The 15,000-nt window shown below is 45.5% G+C and overlaps 1 non-coding gene and 1 pseudogene across 1 annotated transcript in view; both read right to left on the minus strand.

Moving 5' to 3' along the window:
* Nucleotides 1-11,775: 11,775 nt before the first annotated feature.
* Nucleotides 11,776-14,541, minus strand: LOC128923399 (large subunit ribosomal RNA; annotated as a pseudogene).
* Nucleotides 14,542-14,994: 453 nt separating this feature from the next.
* Nucleotides 14,995-15,000, minus strand: part of LOC128923350 (5.8S ribosomal RNA) — a 179-nt gene continuing 173 nt past the window's right edge. The window contains exon 1 of the ribosomal RNA XR_008472309.1: nucleotides 14,995-15,000. This exon is cut by the window's right edge and continues 173 nt beyond it. This is a non-coding gene — a ribosomal RNA (5.8S ribosomal RNA).

Genomic DNA, 15,000 nt, shown 5'->3' on the forward strand with positions numbered 1-15,000 from the left:
CCATTACATCAGAGAGGCGCCTCTGATGCAAAAAAGCATTCAAAGGCCCATGCCCCGTAAGTAGGAAACCCAGACTCAGACAGAATCTGAAATCTGGGTTTTCCCCAACAAACCCAACATCCCGAATGTACTCATAAGTCACACGACCGTTAGGACTATTATCTCAACGTTCTTGCCACCTACTCCTAACCCTGTCATCTAGAAGCCTCTTGCTTCCTAGATATCCCAACCTCTCCACATCATCGTCAGAAATCCATTCATTCCGCAGCAATAACACACTCAAACCCCTCCTCAACCTGAAAGAAACAGCACGCTGTAAAACAATCAGGTCAAGAGGGGGCACACCCAATAAAACCTGCAACGCATCCGTAGAAACGGTGCGACATACAGGCAAACAGGCAAGCATCATACAACGCTGTATAGAAAGAAGTTTTCGATGACCCGAAACCATCGTAGCCACCCTCCACCATATAGGAGATCCATAAGTAGCACAGGCCACAAACAAACCTCGATATATGGAGCGAACAGCACGACGCCCGAGATCCCAATCACTCCGTAAAACGCGCCTGACACTACCAACAATCGCCTGCAGCCGCCGCTTCACATTCACCAAGTGTGGAGTAAAACACATTCTTTCACTCATGGTCAACCCCAGATATTTGACTTGCGTCACATACCTGATGCTGACCCCATTCACACGGACAACCGGTGGACGCCCCGGTGACAGTCTACCCTTTAAGAGCATTGTCACCGTTTTATCCATCGATATGTCAACCCCCACACCCACACCCCAATTATGAGCAATCTCCAACAATTGCCCTCCTACCCTTTCAATCTCAGACCTCGAACAGCCTTCAACTAAAAGAAGCAGGTCATCCGCATACGCACAACACCTGCAGAGTGGTTCGAGCTGCCCAAGCAGTGAGTCCATCATGAGGTTCCAAATATATGGACCACAGATGGATCCCTGCGGGCAGCCACGAACCACTCCAATCTCCACACTCCCATTCATACCAACGATAGAGGCTTTCCTGTCCGAAAAGAAGCTCCGCCAGAGACTAATTTCCGAACAGTTAAGTTCCTCTAGCCGTTGAATCACACGATCCCAGATTAAGTAATCAAACGCCCCCTTGAAGTCAACAAATATGCCAAGGACATATTTGTTGGTATTCTCCCTAACATCATTCTGAACATACATCCAGGCATCTTCTACACTGCGTCCTTTCCTGAACCCATACTGCCTATTCGACCTCAAATCCCGCGTTAGCTCCTGAAGCCGTTCCACCATAACTCTTTCCAGCACTTTTCCAAGCACTGGAAGGAGACTGATGCCCCGATAAGAACGAGGATCACTCCTGATCTTATCAGGAGACTTCAGGAGAGGAACAACCCTGGCACTTTTCCACTCACGTGGAAAATATCCCTCACAAATGCACTTATCATAAATGACCTCCAAGTATTCCGGAATGAACTTCCACAAGCATTTGCACATCTCTCCGTTCAGACCATCAAAACCTGGAGACCGTTTAGACCTGACCAGGCCAAAGGCATATCCCAGCTCCCCATCATCTAATGGAGGAACAGGTACCTCATGTGCATGGGGTGCCTGAACCTCAGCCCTGGGAAAGAACGCTCCTAACAGAACCCCAGCACACTCTCTCCACGTTGATAACACAGTGTCACCAACACGAAGAGAGGTGATATCCTCCCTCTTACGACCCCTGCAGATCTTATAGACCTGACCCCAGGGGTCATCCCTATTGTCATTCACAAAACTCCTCCACTCTTCTTCTTTAATTTTCACAATCATATCTTTATATTCATTCATCGCACAACTAAAATCATACCTAAACTGGGACAGCCTATCAGAATTGAACCGCCGAGCACGTTGAAACTTTCGTCTCAACCGCCGGACAGTCCTCCTCTTCAAGGTTAACTCATGCGTCCACCACTTAATTTTTCTAACCCTAAAACTTCCACACTTCCTGAACAATCTGTCATTCACACCCCACACCAACTCACACAGCCGAGCAATTTGCTCATCCACTTCCAGATCATCAAACACTCTAAGCGGTATTACTAACACCGCTTCCCTTACACTCTGTCCATATCGGTTCCAGTCAATACCAGAGGTACGCCATCGCCGCAATGGACTCACACACACCAAAGGAGGGGAACGAGGAGCAACCACAATTTGGATCAAATTATGATCACTCAGACCCCACCCTCCTCTAACCTCCCACTTAAAATCAAACACTCTACTTGCTGCCTCATTCATAAGCGTCACGTCAATATCACTCACACCCCTAGGCCCATCAAACGTATACCACTCACTCGGCTCATTCAGAATGTGAAGGCCCTTAGCCAACACCCATTCATTCATTACCTCGCCTCGAACGTGGCTTTGATATCCAGACGAATGTCTAGATACCTTACTAAACCACATCGAGGACGAGGCATTCGCATCCAACCCTAGGACTAATGGGCTACCACTCGCCAGAAGTAGTAACTTATCCATATAGCCCAGGTAGGGCTCTAGGGGCTCGCTAAATTTGCAATACAAACTAGCGACAATCATTCTACCGAACTCCCCCTCTATAGACACACACACCCCCTGTTGTGACGAATCCAAGACTACACAATCGTAGCCGGAATCATTCACAACTATTGCAGCATTAACCCCAAGGTCCGTAAAGACCCTAAAACCTCCAGGAAGACCCCGAACCACACCATTGGTGGCGTAAGGCTCCTGAAGTAAGGCAATGCCACACCCCCCCTCAATCATACAACCCCCCAACTCACACATAACGGCATACGACCCCTGACAATTAAGCTGAAAAACCCCCCCCATCAGTGTCTGGAGAGGGCACGCTCAACAACGCCACAGTAAATCGGGCAAACAGCTGACATCATAAGATGCCCAGCTGGCCTACCCTTAAATGCACAGTTGCGACAATGAGGGGCATTACCACAACCGGCAGCTCTATGTCCTTCTTGACCGCACCGCCTACAAACATCTGATTTGGCCCTACACTCAGCCACTCTATGGTCAAAACCCATACACCGGAAGCAGCCAGCAACTGGGCTATCCGGTCGAACCCTGAAAGAGAACCACTTTATGTAGCACCTTCCCGCCTCCAAAAGGGCGGACATTAATTTGTCCGACCCCTCAAGGACAACGTTGGTGCTACCATCAGCAGCCACCTTCCAGGGCCGACTGACCATCCGCACATCTGACTGTCGTGCCTCAGGGCTGATGTCCTGAAGGTTCAACCGAAAGAGCTCCTCCATGAAGTCATCATGGGAGATTTCGGTATGAACCCCCTGAACCACAACCCGCGGACCCAACTTCCGGTTCACACTCACATCCAACCCCACCTCCCCAACTTGGCATTATTCGCCACCTTTTCCCTCTCTAAAACAGAGGGGGTGCGAATAACCACCCCACCACCCTTAATCGGCTTCACCTCGTGTACACGCACTCCGAGGGAAGGTCCCACCTCCTTCACAACCTTCTTAATCACCTCCTTAGAGGAGGTGGTAGGGGCCTTGCTTCTCACCACCACCGACCAAGTCTCAACCGGCTTCGGCAATGCCGGAGCAATCGCCTCCAACACTGGCGCTGGAGGCGCACGCACCGACTCAGCCGGAGCCAAACCCACAACCGACCTCTTCGATTGGGGAATAGATCCCCCACAACCCCCCCTGAGAGCGTCAACCTGACCGCGAAGATGGGCATTCTCGGTTACTACCGTCATCAGAAGCGCCTCGTACTTCGAGGCAAGCTCCATCAGCCCCTTCGCAGTAGTGACCTCAAAGTCTTCAACCCCAAACACCAATGCGTTTAATTCCGCCGTCACTGCCTTCATGGCAGCAACATGGCTAATAGCGCCTCCCCCAACCACACCACCATTTTCTCCACCCTCCTTAACAGCGCTAACAGGACACTCTTTTGCAGAAGTACCCTTAATGCGCTTCTTCCCCTTAATCCTTACTACACCTCCACGCTTGCTAACAATAGGGTGGACAACCACTTCTTCAGCGGTGTCACCCATATCAGCACAACTACTCCCATCCCCTAACATCACCAACGATGGCGATCCTATCGTAACCTTCCTACGCGGTGGGGACCCAACCGAAGGTCCAGTACCTTCATCAGCCGACGAGGTCTCCACTGCTAACGCTAGCTCTTTCCCCTCATTCCCAGCAGGGTGCTTAGCCCTTCTCCTCCGTGAGGGAAGCATTTCTACTTCCGGCCTTTCACCAGGCAGGCTGATCCGCCGGCAAAACACTGGCACAGAAGCCACTCGACCAGACAAGACTTGGAACAGCTGCTCTCAAGACACGTGTGACTGAACGCACTGAAGGAACTAACTATAAGAATAGAATCGTCCAGTAGCTGCTACCACCTAAGCAGTCGATTATTGCGAAATCGCAAGGGCACAACCCACAACTCCAGCCAACGGTCTGGAACTGGTCACCCAATAAACCGCCGGACAGAACAAAGTCCCCGTAACGGCTCCAAGCCAACCGATGTGGAGCTGAACCAAATCGCACTGTAGGTCAAAGGTTAACAGCTACGAACGCAGTCTAAACAAAAATCAGCACCTTCAACACTCGGACAGACACCGGCACCCTTTGAGCAAAACCTGCCCAATCCCCCCGGAAACAAGTGGCAACTCAGTACCAGACACTCGACACAACACTCACTGGCAGAAAAACCAAAAAGCAGAAAAACAACAAACACAGAAAACACTGAGACTCTATGAGAGTCAGCACCCACGCTAACAATGTGGGTAAACCACGTAAACCCCAAAAGGTACTACCTAACACGCGCCTACACACACAAAACTACTGTGCTCAAAAACACCTGTGCTCGAAAACACCTGTGCTCAAAAACACCTGTGCACGAAAACACCTGTGCTCAAAAACACCTGTGCACGAAAACACCTGTGCTCAAAAAACAACAAACGAAAAACAATTACGTCACACAAAAAACACTTGCTCAAACAAATTTTCTTTTCACAAAAACAAATTCAAATTTCCAAAAATACACTCAACTACACGTATATAAATAAACACCTGCCGCAATGTAAAAATTTTCAAAAGCCAGCTATGATATGCACACACAAACTAACAAATGAGAAAATATACATACAATTGTATATATATTCAAACACTTGCAGCAATGTAAAAATACACAAAGCCAACTACAGAAAAAGTATACACGTACTGACAAACTTTATCTACACATACAATCGAACATATATTGAAAATGAAAATTTTTTATGAAAAACACACATATATACACACACGTATATATTAATATACTAATGCGTAAATATGTATGCAAATGCGCTAAAAAACTACCACAAATCACAAACTAATACACAAATACTCAAAATGAATGTACTTACATCCAATGCTGAGGGCTCCCACACAAAAAATACCAATTCACACAAAATTCACGACACAGAAAACGCACAGAAACGAAAACACGTCTGAACTATCTGAAATTCTACAATCGAATCAGTAGATAGGGACAATCTAAAGCCAATATTAACGTGAGTACCTGCCGACGACGGCCTTACCTCACGGTGCTCAAAAGCACAGCGGATCAAATCAATGCGATGATCAGCGCCCCGAAAAATGCAATGCATTATTCAGTACCAATTGGCGTGTGGAATGGACACACTAACCACCTTGGTGAGGTTCGAGGCCTATCTAAAACCTCTGCCGTACTTTGGGTCCGGCACCCGGTTGCAATGCAACTCCACATTGAGTGACAAATATCACTCTCCCCGCATTCGGGTATTAAACCACAACCACCACGATACTCCCCGAGGGGCCAGTCCGCACGAGTAGGTTGGAGCAAACTCCAAGGGCTCCTACTCCCCGTGGTACCAGAATTAAGTCTCCGGTCAGACCTCGTAGTTGAAACTACTACCAGTTGAGCTTCCATACTGCTCTGGACTGGTGACCAGGGGTTGGACCCCATTCTCTCATCCAATACACACACAATACACACACCATTCACACAAAGAAACTATACTTAGTTTCCAGCTAATTGTCTTCGCCGCTTAAACACCTCACGCGCAAACACACCAAATAATTCTAATCGTTCGGCATCCCAACTAGTGGAGATCACACCACTAACATCTAACCGTCCATCAGTCCAACTAATCCCCATACCCCCAAGGTCCCTAATGTCCGAGTACATCGGGCATTCAGCAATAACATGCACCCAATCCTCAACACGCGCTCCACACATACATTCCATTCCATCAGAGAGGCGCCTCTGATGCAAAAAAGCATTCAAAGGCCCATGCCCCGTAAGTAGGAAACCCAGACTCAGACAGAATCTGAAATCTGGGTTTTCCCCAACAAACCCAACATCCCGAATGTACTCATAAGTCACACGACCGTTAGGACTATTATCCCAACGTTCTTGCCACCTACTCCTAACCCTGTCATCTAGAAGCCTCTTGCTTCCTAGATATCCCAACCTCTCCACATCATCGTCAGAAATCCATTCATTCCGCAGCAATAACACACTCAAACCCCTCCTCAACCTGAAAGAAACAGCACGCTGTAAAACAATCAGGTCAAGAGGGGGCACACCCAATAAAACCTGCAACGCATCCGTAGAAACGGTGCGACATACAGGCAAACAGGCAAGCATCATACAACGCTGTATAGAAAGAAGTTTTCGATGACCCGAAACCATCGTAGCCACCTTCCACCATATAGGAGATCCATAAGTGGCACAGGCCACAAACAAACCTCGATATATGGAGCGAACAGCACGACGCCCGAGACCCCAATCACTCCGTAAAACGCGCCTGACACTACCAACAATCGCCTGCAGCCGCCGCTTCACATTCACCAAGTGTGGAGTAAAACACATTCTTTCACTCATGGTCAACCCCAGATATTTGACTTGCGTCACATACCTGATGCTGACCCCATTCACACGGACAACCGGTGGACGTCCCGGTGACAGTCTACCCTTTAAGAGCATTGTCACCGTTTTATCCATCGATATGTCAACCCCCACACCCACACCCCAATTATGAGCAATCTCCAACAATTGCCCTCCTACCCTTTCAATCTCAGACCTCGAACAGCCTTCAACTAAAAGAAGCAGGTCATCCGCATACGCACAACACCTGCAGAGTGGTTCGAGCTGCCCAAGCAGTGAGTCCATCATGAGGTTCCAAATATATGGACCACAGATGGATCCCTGCGGGCAGCCACGAACCACTCCAATCTCCACACTCCCATTCATACCAACGATAGAGGCTTTCCTGTCCGAAAAGAAGCTCCGCCAGAGACTAATTTCCGAACAGTTAAGTTCCTCTAGCCGTTGAATCACACGATCCCAGATTAGGTAATCAAACGCCCCCTTGAAGTCAACAAATATGCCAAGGACATATTTGTTGGTATTCTCCCTCACAGCATTCTGAACATACATCCAGGCATCTTCTACACTGCGTCCTTTCCTGAACCCATACTGCCTATTCGACCTCAAATCCCGCGTTAGCTCCTGAAGCCGTTCCACCATAACTCTTTCCAGCACTTTTCCAAGCACTGGAAGGAGACTGATGCCCCGATAAGAACGAGGATCACTCCTGATCTTATCAGGAGACTTCAGGAGAGGAACAACCCTGGCACTTTTCCACTCACGTGGAAAATATCCCTCACAAATGCACTTATCATAAATGACCTCCAAGTATTCCGGAATGAACTTCCACAAGCATTTGCACATCTCTCCGTTCAGACCATCAAAACCTGGAGACCGTTTAGACCTGACCAGGCCAAAGGCATATCCCAGCTCCCCATCATCTAATGGAGGAACAGGTACCTCATGTGCATGGGGTGCCTGAACCTCAGCCCTGGGAAAGAACGCTCCTAACAGAACCCCAGCACACTCTCTCCACGTTGATAACACAGTGTCACCAACACGAAGAGAGGTGATATCCTCCCTCTTACGACCCCTGCAGATCTTATAGACCTGACCCCAGGGGTCATCCCTATTGTCATTCACAAAACTCCTCCACTCTTCTTCTTTAATTTTCACAATCATATCTTTATATTCATTCATCGCACAACTAAAATCATACCTAAACTGGGACAGCCTATCAGAATTGAACCGCCGAGCACGTTGAAACTTTCGTCTCAACCGCCGGACAGTCCTCCTCTTCAAGGTTAACTCATGCGTCCACCACTTAATTTTTCTAACCCTAAAACTTCCACACTTCCTGAACAATCTGTCATTCACACCCCACACCAACTCACACAGCCGAGCAATTTGCTCATCCACTTCCAGATCATCAAACACTCTAAGCGGTATTTCTAACACCGCTTCCCTTACACTCTGTCCATATCGGTTCCAGTCAATACCAGAGGTACGCCATCGCCGCAATGGACTCACACACACCAAAGGAGGGGAACGAGGAGCAACCACAATTTGGATCAAATTATGATCACTCAGACCCCACCCTCCTCTAACCTCCCACTTAAAATCAAACACTCTACTTGCTGCCTCATTCATAAGCGTCACGTCAATATCACTCACACCCCTAGGCCCATCAAACGTATACCACTCACTCGGCTCATTCAGAATGTGAAGGCCCTTAGCCAACACCCATTCATTCATTACCTCGCCTCGAACGTGGCTTTGATATCCAGACGAATGTCTAGATACCTTACTAAACCACATCGAGGACGAGGCATTCGCATCCAACCCTAGGACTAATGGGCTACCACTCGCCAGAAGTAGTAACTTATCCATATAGCCCAGGTAGGGCTCTAGGGGCTCGCTAAATTTGCAATACAAACTAGCGACAATCATTCTACCGAACTCCCCCTCTATAGACACACACACCCCCTGTTGTGACGAATCCAAGACTACACAATCGTAGCCGGAATCATTCACAACTATTGCAGCATTAACCCCAAGGTCCGTAAAGACCCTAAAACCTCCAGGAAGACCCCGAACCACACCATTGGTGGCGTAAGGCTCCTGAAGTAAGGCAATGCCACACCCCCCCTCAATCATACAACCCCCCAACTCACACATAACGGCATACGACCCCTGACAATTAAGCTGAAAAACCCCCCCCATCAGTGTCTGGAGAGGGCACGCTCAACAACGCCACAGTAAATCGGGCAAACAGCTGACATCATAAGATGCCCAGCTGGCCTACCCTTAAATGCACAGTTGCGACAATGAGGGGCATTACCACAACCGGCAGCTCTATGTCCTTCTTGACCGCACCGCCTACAAACATCTGATTTGGCCCTACACTCAGCCACTCTATGGTCAAAACCCATACACCGGAAACAGCCAGCAACTGGGCTATCCGGTCGAACCCTGAAGGAGAACCACTTTATGTAGCACCTTCCCGCCTCCAAAAGGGCGGACATTAATTTGTCCGACCCCTCAAGGACAACGTTGGTGCTACCATCAGCAGCCACCTTCCAGGGCCGACTGACCATCCGCACATCTGACTGTCGTGCCTCAGGGCTGATGTCCTGAAGGTTCAACCGAAAGAGCTCCTCCATGAAGTCATCATGGGAGATTTCGGTGTGAACCCCCTGAACCACAACCCGCGGACCCAACTTCCGGTTCACACTCACATCCAACCCCACCTCCCCGAACTTGGCATTATTCGCCACCTTTTCCCTCTCTAAAACAGAGGGGGTGCGAATAACCACCCCACCACCCTTAATCGGCTTCACCTCGTGTACACGCACTCCGAGGGAAGGTCCCACCTCCTTCACGACCTTCTTAATCACCTCCTTAGAGGAGGTGGTAGGGGCCTTGCTTCTCACCACCACCGACCAAGTCTCAACCGGCTTCGGCAATGCCGGAGCAATCGCCTCCAACACTGGCGCTGGAGGCGCACGCACCGACTCAGCCGGAGCCAAACCCACAACCGACCTCTTCGATTGGGGAATAGATCCCCCACAACCCCCCCTGAGAGTGTCAACCTGACCGCGAAGATGGGCATTCTCGGTTACTACCGTCATCAGAAGCGCCTCGTACTTCGAGGCAAGCTCCATCAGCCCCTTCGCAGTAGTGACCTCAAAGTCTTCAACCCCAAACACCAATGCGTTTAATTCCGCCGTCACTGCCTTCATGGCAGCAACATGGCTAATAGCGCCTCCCCCAACCACACCACCATTTTCTCCACCCTCCTTAACAGCGCTAACAGGACACTCTTTTGCAGAAGTACCCTTAATGCGCTTCTTCCCCTTAATCCTTACTACACCTCCACGCTTGCTAACAATAGGGTGGACAACCACTTCTTCAGCGGTGTCACCCATATCAGCACAACTACTCCCATCCCCTAACATCACCAACGATGGCGATCCTATCCTAACCTTCCTACGCGGTGGGGACCCAACCGAAGGTCCAGTACCTTCATCAGCCGACGAGGTCTCCACTGCTAACGCTAGCTCTTTCCCCTCATTCCCAGCAGGGTGCTTAGCCCTTCTCCTCCGTGAGGGAAGCATTTCTACTTCCGGCCTTTCACCAGGCAGGCTGATCCGCCGGCAAAACACTGGCACAGAAGCCACTCGACCAGACAAGACTTGGAACAGCTGCTCTCAAGACACGTGTGACTGAACGCACTGAAGGAACTAACTATAAGAATAGAATCGTCCAGTAGCTGCTACCACCTAAGCAGTCGATTATTGCGAAATCGCAAGGGCACAACCCACAACTCCAGCCAACGGTCTGGAACTGGTCACCCAATAAACCGCCGGACAGAACAAAGTCCCCGTAACGGCTCCAAGCCAACCGATGTGGAGCTGAACCAAATCGCACTGTAGGTCAAAGGTTAACAGCTACGAACGCAGTCTAAACAAAAATCAGCACCTTCAACACTCGGACAGACACCGGCACCCTTTGAGCAAAACCTGCCCAATCCCCCCGGAAACAAGTGGCAACTCTGTACCAGACACTCGACACAACACTCACTGGCAGAAAAACCAAAAAGCAGAAAAACAACAAACACAGAAAACACTGAGACTCTATGAGAGTCAGCACCCACGCTAACAATGTGGGTAAACCACGTAAACCCCAAAAGGTACTACCTAACACGCGCCTACACACACAAAACTACTGTGCTCAAAAACACCTGTGCTCGAAAACACCTGTGCTCAAAAACACCTGTGCACGAAAACACCTGTGCTCAAAAACACCTGTGCACGAAAACACCTGTGCTCAAAAAACAACAAACGAAAAACAATTACGTCACACAAAAAACACTTGCTCAAACAAATTTTCTTTTCACAAAAACAAATTCAAATTTCCAAAAATACACTCAACTACACGTATATAAATAAACACCTGCCGCAATGTAAAAATTTTCAAAAGCCAGCTATGATATGCACACACAAACTAACAAATGAGAAAATATACATACAATTGTATATATATTCAAACACTTGCAGTAATGTAAAAATACACAAAGCCAACTACAGAAAAAGTATACACGTACTGACAAACTTTATCTACACATACAATCGAACATATATTGAAAATGAAAATTTTTTATGAAAAACACACATATATACACACACGTATATATTAATATACTAATGCGTAAATATGTATGCAAATGCGCTAAAAAACTACCACAAATCACAAACTAATACACAAATACTCAAAATGAATGTACTTACATCCAATGCTGAGGGCTCCCACACAAAAAAATACCAATTCACACAAAAATCACGACACAGAAAACGCACAGAAACGAAAACACGTCTGAACTATCTGAAATTCTACAATCGAATGAGTAGATAGGGACAGTAGGAATCTCGTTAATCCATTCATGCGCGTCACTAATTAGATGACGAGGCATTTGGCTACCTTAAGAGAGTCATAGTTACTCCCGCCGTTTACCCGCGCTTACTTGAATTTCTTCACTTTGACATTCAGAGCACTGGGCAGAAATCACATTGTGTCAACACCCGTTAGGGCCATCACAATGCTTTGTTTTAATTAGACAGTCGGATTCCCCAAGTCCGTGCCAGTTCTGAATTGATTGTTAATTGATAATCGTTATAATTAAATAAGAATATATATCTTGCGATATAATTCTTATAAAATTTTAGCAAGAAAGTTCCACAATTGGCTACGTAACTACTATCCGGGGAACAAGAACCGAAATTCTCTATTTACCCAGAACGAGTACATAAACCATGGTATTGCTTCCCAATCAAGCCCGACTATCTCAATCTTCAGAGCCAATCCTTATCCCGAAGTTACGGATCTAATTTGCCGACTTCCCTTACCTACATTATTCTATCGACTAGAGACTCTTCACCTTGGAGACCAGCTGCGGATATTGGTACGGCCTGTTGAGAAGTTTGCGTAACCCCACCATAAATTTTCAAGGTCCGAGGAGAAAATATCGACACAACAGTAAATGTCATGCTCTTCTAGTCCATCTACCATATCTCTCTTCGAAAGACTTCCATGGTAGTACGACTATAAAACAGAAAAGAAAACTCTTCCGATACCTCTCGACGGCTTCTTTATGGTCGTTCCTGTTGCCAGGATGAGCACAAGGCCCATTTTTAATAACAAACGGATACTCAACAGGTTACGGAATTGGAACCGTATTCCCTTTCGTTCAAAATTATTCAAGTGTTTAATTACTATGAAGAAAACATAATAATATATATTCTCAACAATTCATTAAAACTTGAAAATTTTCGGCTTTCGCCTTGAACTTAGGACCGACTAACTCGTGATCAACCACTGTTCACACGAAACCCTTCTCCACTTCAGTCCTCCAAGGTCTCATTCGATTATTTGCTACTACCACCAAGATCTGTACCAATGGCGGCTCCATGCAGGCTTACGCCAAACACTTCTAAGCACACCATTGTACCCTCCTACTCACTAAAGTTTCAAAATTTATAATCCAACCGAAATTGTATTATAAATCATGTACTTTAGCGGTAATGTATAGGTATACAACTTAAGCGCCATCCATTTTAAGGGCTAGTTGCTTCGGCAGGTGAGTTGTTACACACTCCTTAGCGGATTACGACTTCCATGTCCACCGTCCTGCTGTTTTAAGCAACCAACGCCTTTCATGGTATCTGCATGAGTTGTTAATTTGGGCACCGTAACATTACGTTTGGTTCATCCCACAGCGCCAGTTCTGCTTACCAAAAGTGGCCCACTGGGCACATTATATCATAACCTCAACCTTCATATCAAGAAAGGTGAGGTTCTTACCCATTTAAAGTTTGAGAATAGGTTAAGGTCGTTTCGACCCTAAGGCCTCTAATCATTCGCTTTACCAGATAAGATTATTTTACATAATATTTAAATGCACCAGCTATCCTGAGGGAAACTTCGGAGGGAACCAGCTACTAGATGGTTCGATTGGTCTTTCGCCCCTATACTCAATTCTGACAATCGATTTGCACGTCAGAACTGTTTCGGTCTTCCATCAGGGTTTCCCCTGACTTCAACCTGATCAAGTATAGTTCACCATCTTTCGGGTCACAGCATATATGCTCAAGGTACGCTCCAGTTAGAGGTATAAATAATAATAAATTATCATTATACATAACTATATGGAACGCCCCGGGATTGAATTAATAGTAAAATATTTCACTAAAAATTAATCCCATTATATAAAAGTTAAGTTAATTTCGCCATTAGGTTTAATATAACCCAATGACTTGCACATATGTTAGACTCCTTGGTCCGTGTTTCAAGACGGGTCCCGAAGGTATCCTGAATCTTTCGCATTGTTAATCATATAAATGCATACAATTAATATTAAAATCAATGATAATAATATTATTGTAAAATTCAAAAGAATTTAAGCATTATATATGTAAAATCTATCAACACTTTATCAAATCATCAGTATTTATTCTATGTTAATAAGCTAAAAGCAAATTAATTTGAATAAACTTAACACCAATGATCTTTTGATAAATATTTTATTATGTTAATAGATTACAATGTCCTTATATGAAAAAAATGCACACTATTACTATAATATTATAAATATCACAGTTATAATGATGAATTTTTCATAATGGATATTCAGGTTCATCGGGCTTAACCTCTAAGCAGTTTCACGTACTATTTAACTCTCTATTCAGAGTTCTTTTCAACTTTCCCTCACGGTACTTGTTTACTATCGGTCTCATGGTTATATTTAGTTTTAGATGGAGTTTACCACCCACTTAGTGCTGCACTATCAAGCAACACGACTCTTTGGAAATATCTTTCTAGTAATCATTAACGTTATACGGGCCTGGCACCCTCTATGGGTAAATGGCCTCATTTAAGAAGGACTTAAATCGTTAATTTCTCATACTAGATATTAAGATATTCCATACACTGCATCTCACATTTGCCATATAGACAAAGTGACTTAGTGCTGAACTATTTTCTTTTCGCTCGCCGCTACTAAGAAAATCCTTGTTAGTTTCTTTTCCTCCCCTCATTAATATGCTTAAATTCAGGGGGTAGTCCCATATGAGTTGAGGTTGTATAAAAATATTTATATTTATTTTATATTTTAGCTTTTTGCTATTTTAAAGAAACATACATAATTATTTCTTAACACCAATATAATTTTCTTAATAATAAATATTCAATCTTTTCATCCCGTACTACTTACTTCATTATAACAACAATATTATTTTCTTGCTTTTTTACATTTAAGGCAATCCTAGAATAAAATAATATTTTATGCTAGACGTTCCTCTAAATGTATATATTATTTGAAATAATAATATTGAAATTTTATTGTTTTTGGGAATACTAAGATTCTTATTTATTATAAAATTTCGTTCAAATATGAGGTGTTCAAGAATATATTTTCTATATTTCTTTTTATGCTATTAATATTATGGATTGAAAAATACAATCCAGTAATATACCATGTGCTTAAATTCTTTTAATTGACTAAAAGAATAAGCAACTAATTTAGCATAGTCTTACAACCC

Source organism: Zeugodacus cucurbitae, chromosome X (genome assembly GCF_028554725.1).
Source record: "Zeugodacus cucurbitae isolate PBARC_wt_2022May chromosome X, idZeuCucr1.2, whole genome shotgun sequence".
In the NCBI taxonomy this organism is placed as follows: Eukaryota; Metazoa; Arthropoda; class Insecta; order Diptera; family Tephritidae; genus Zeugodacus; species Zeugodacus cucurbitae.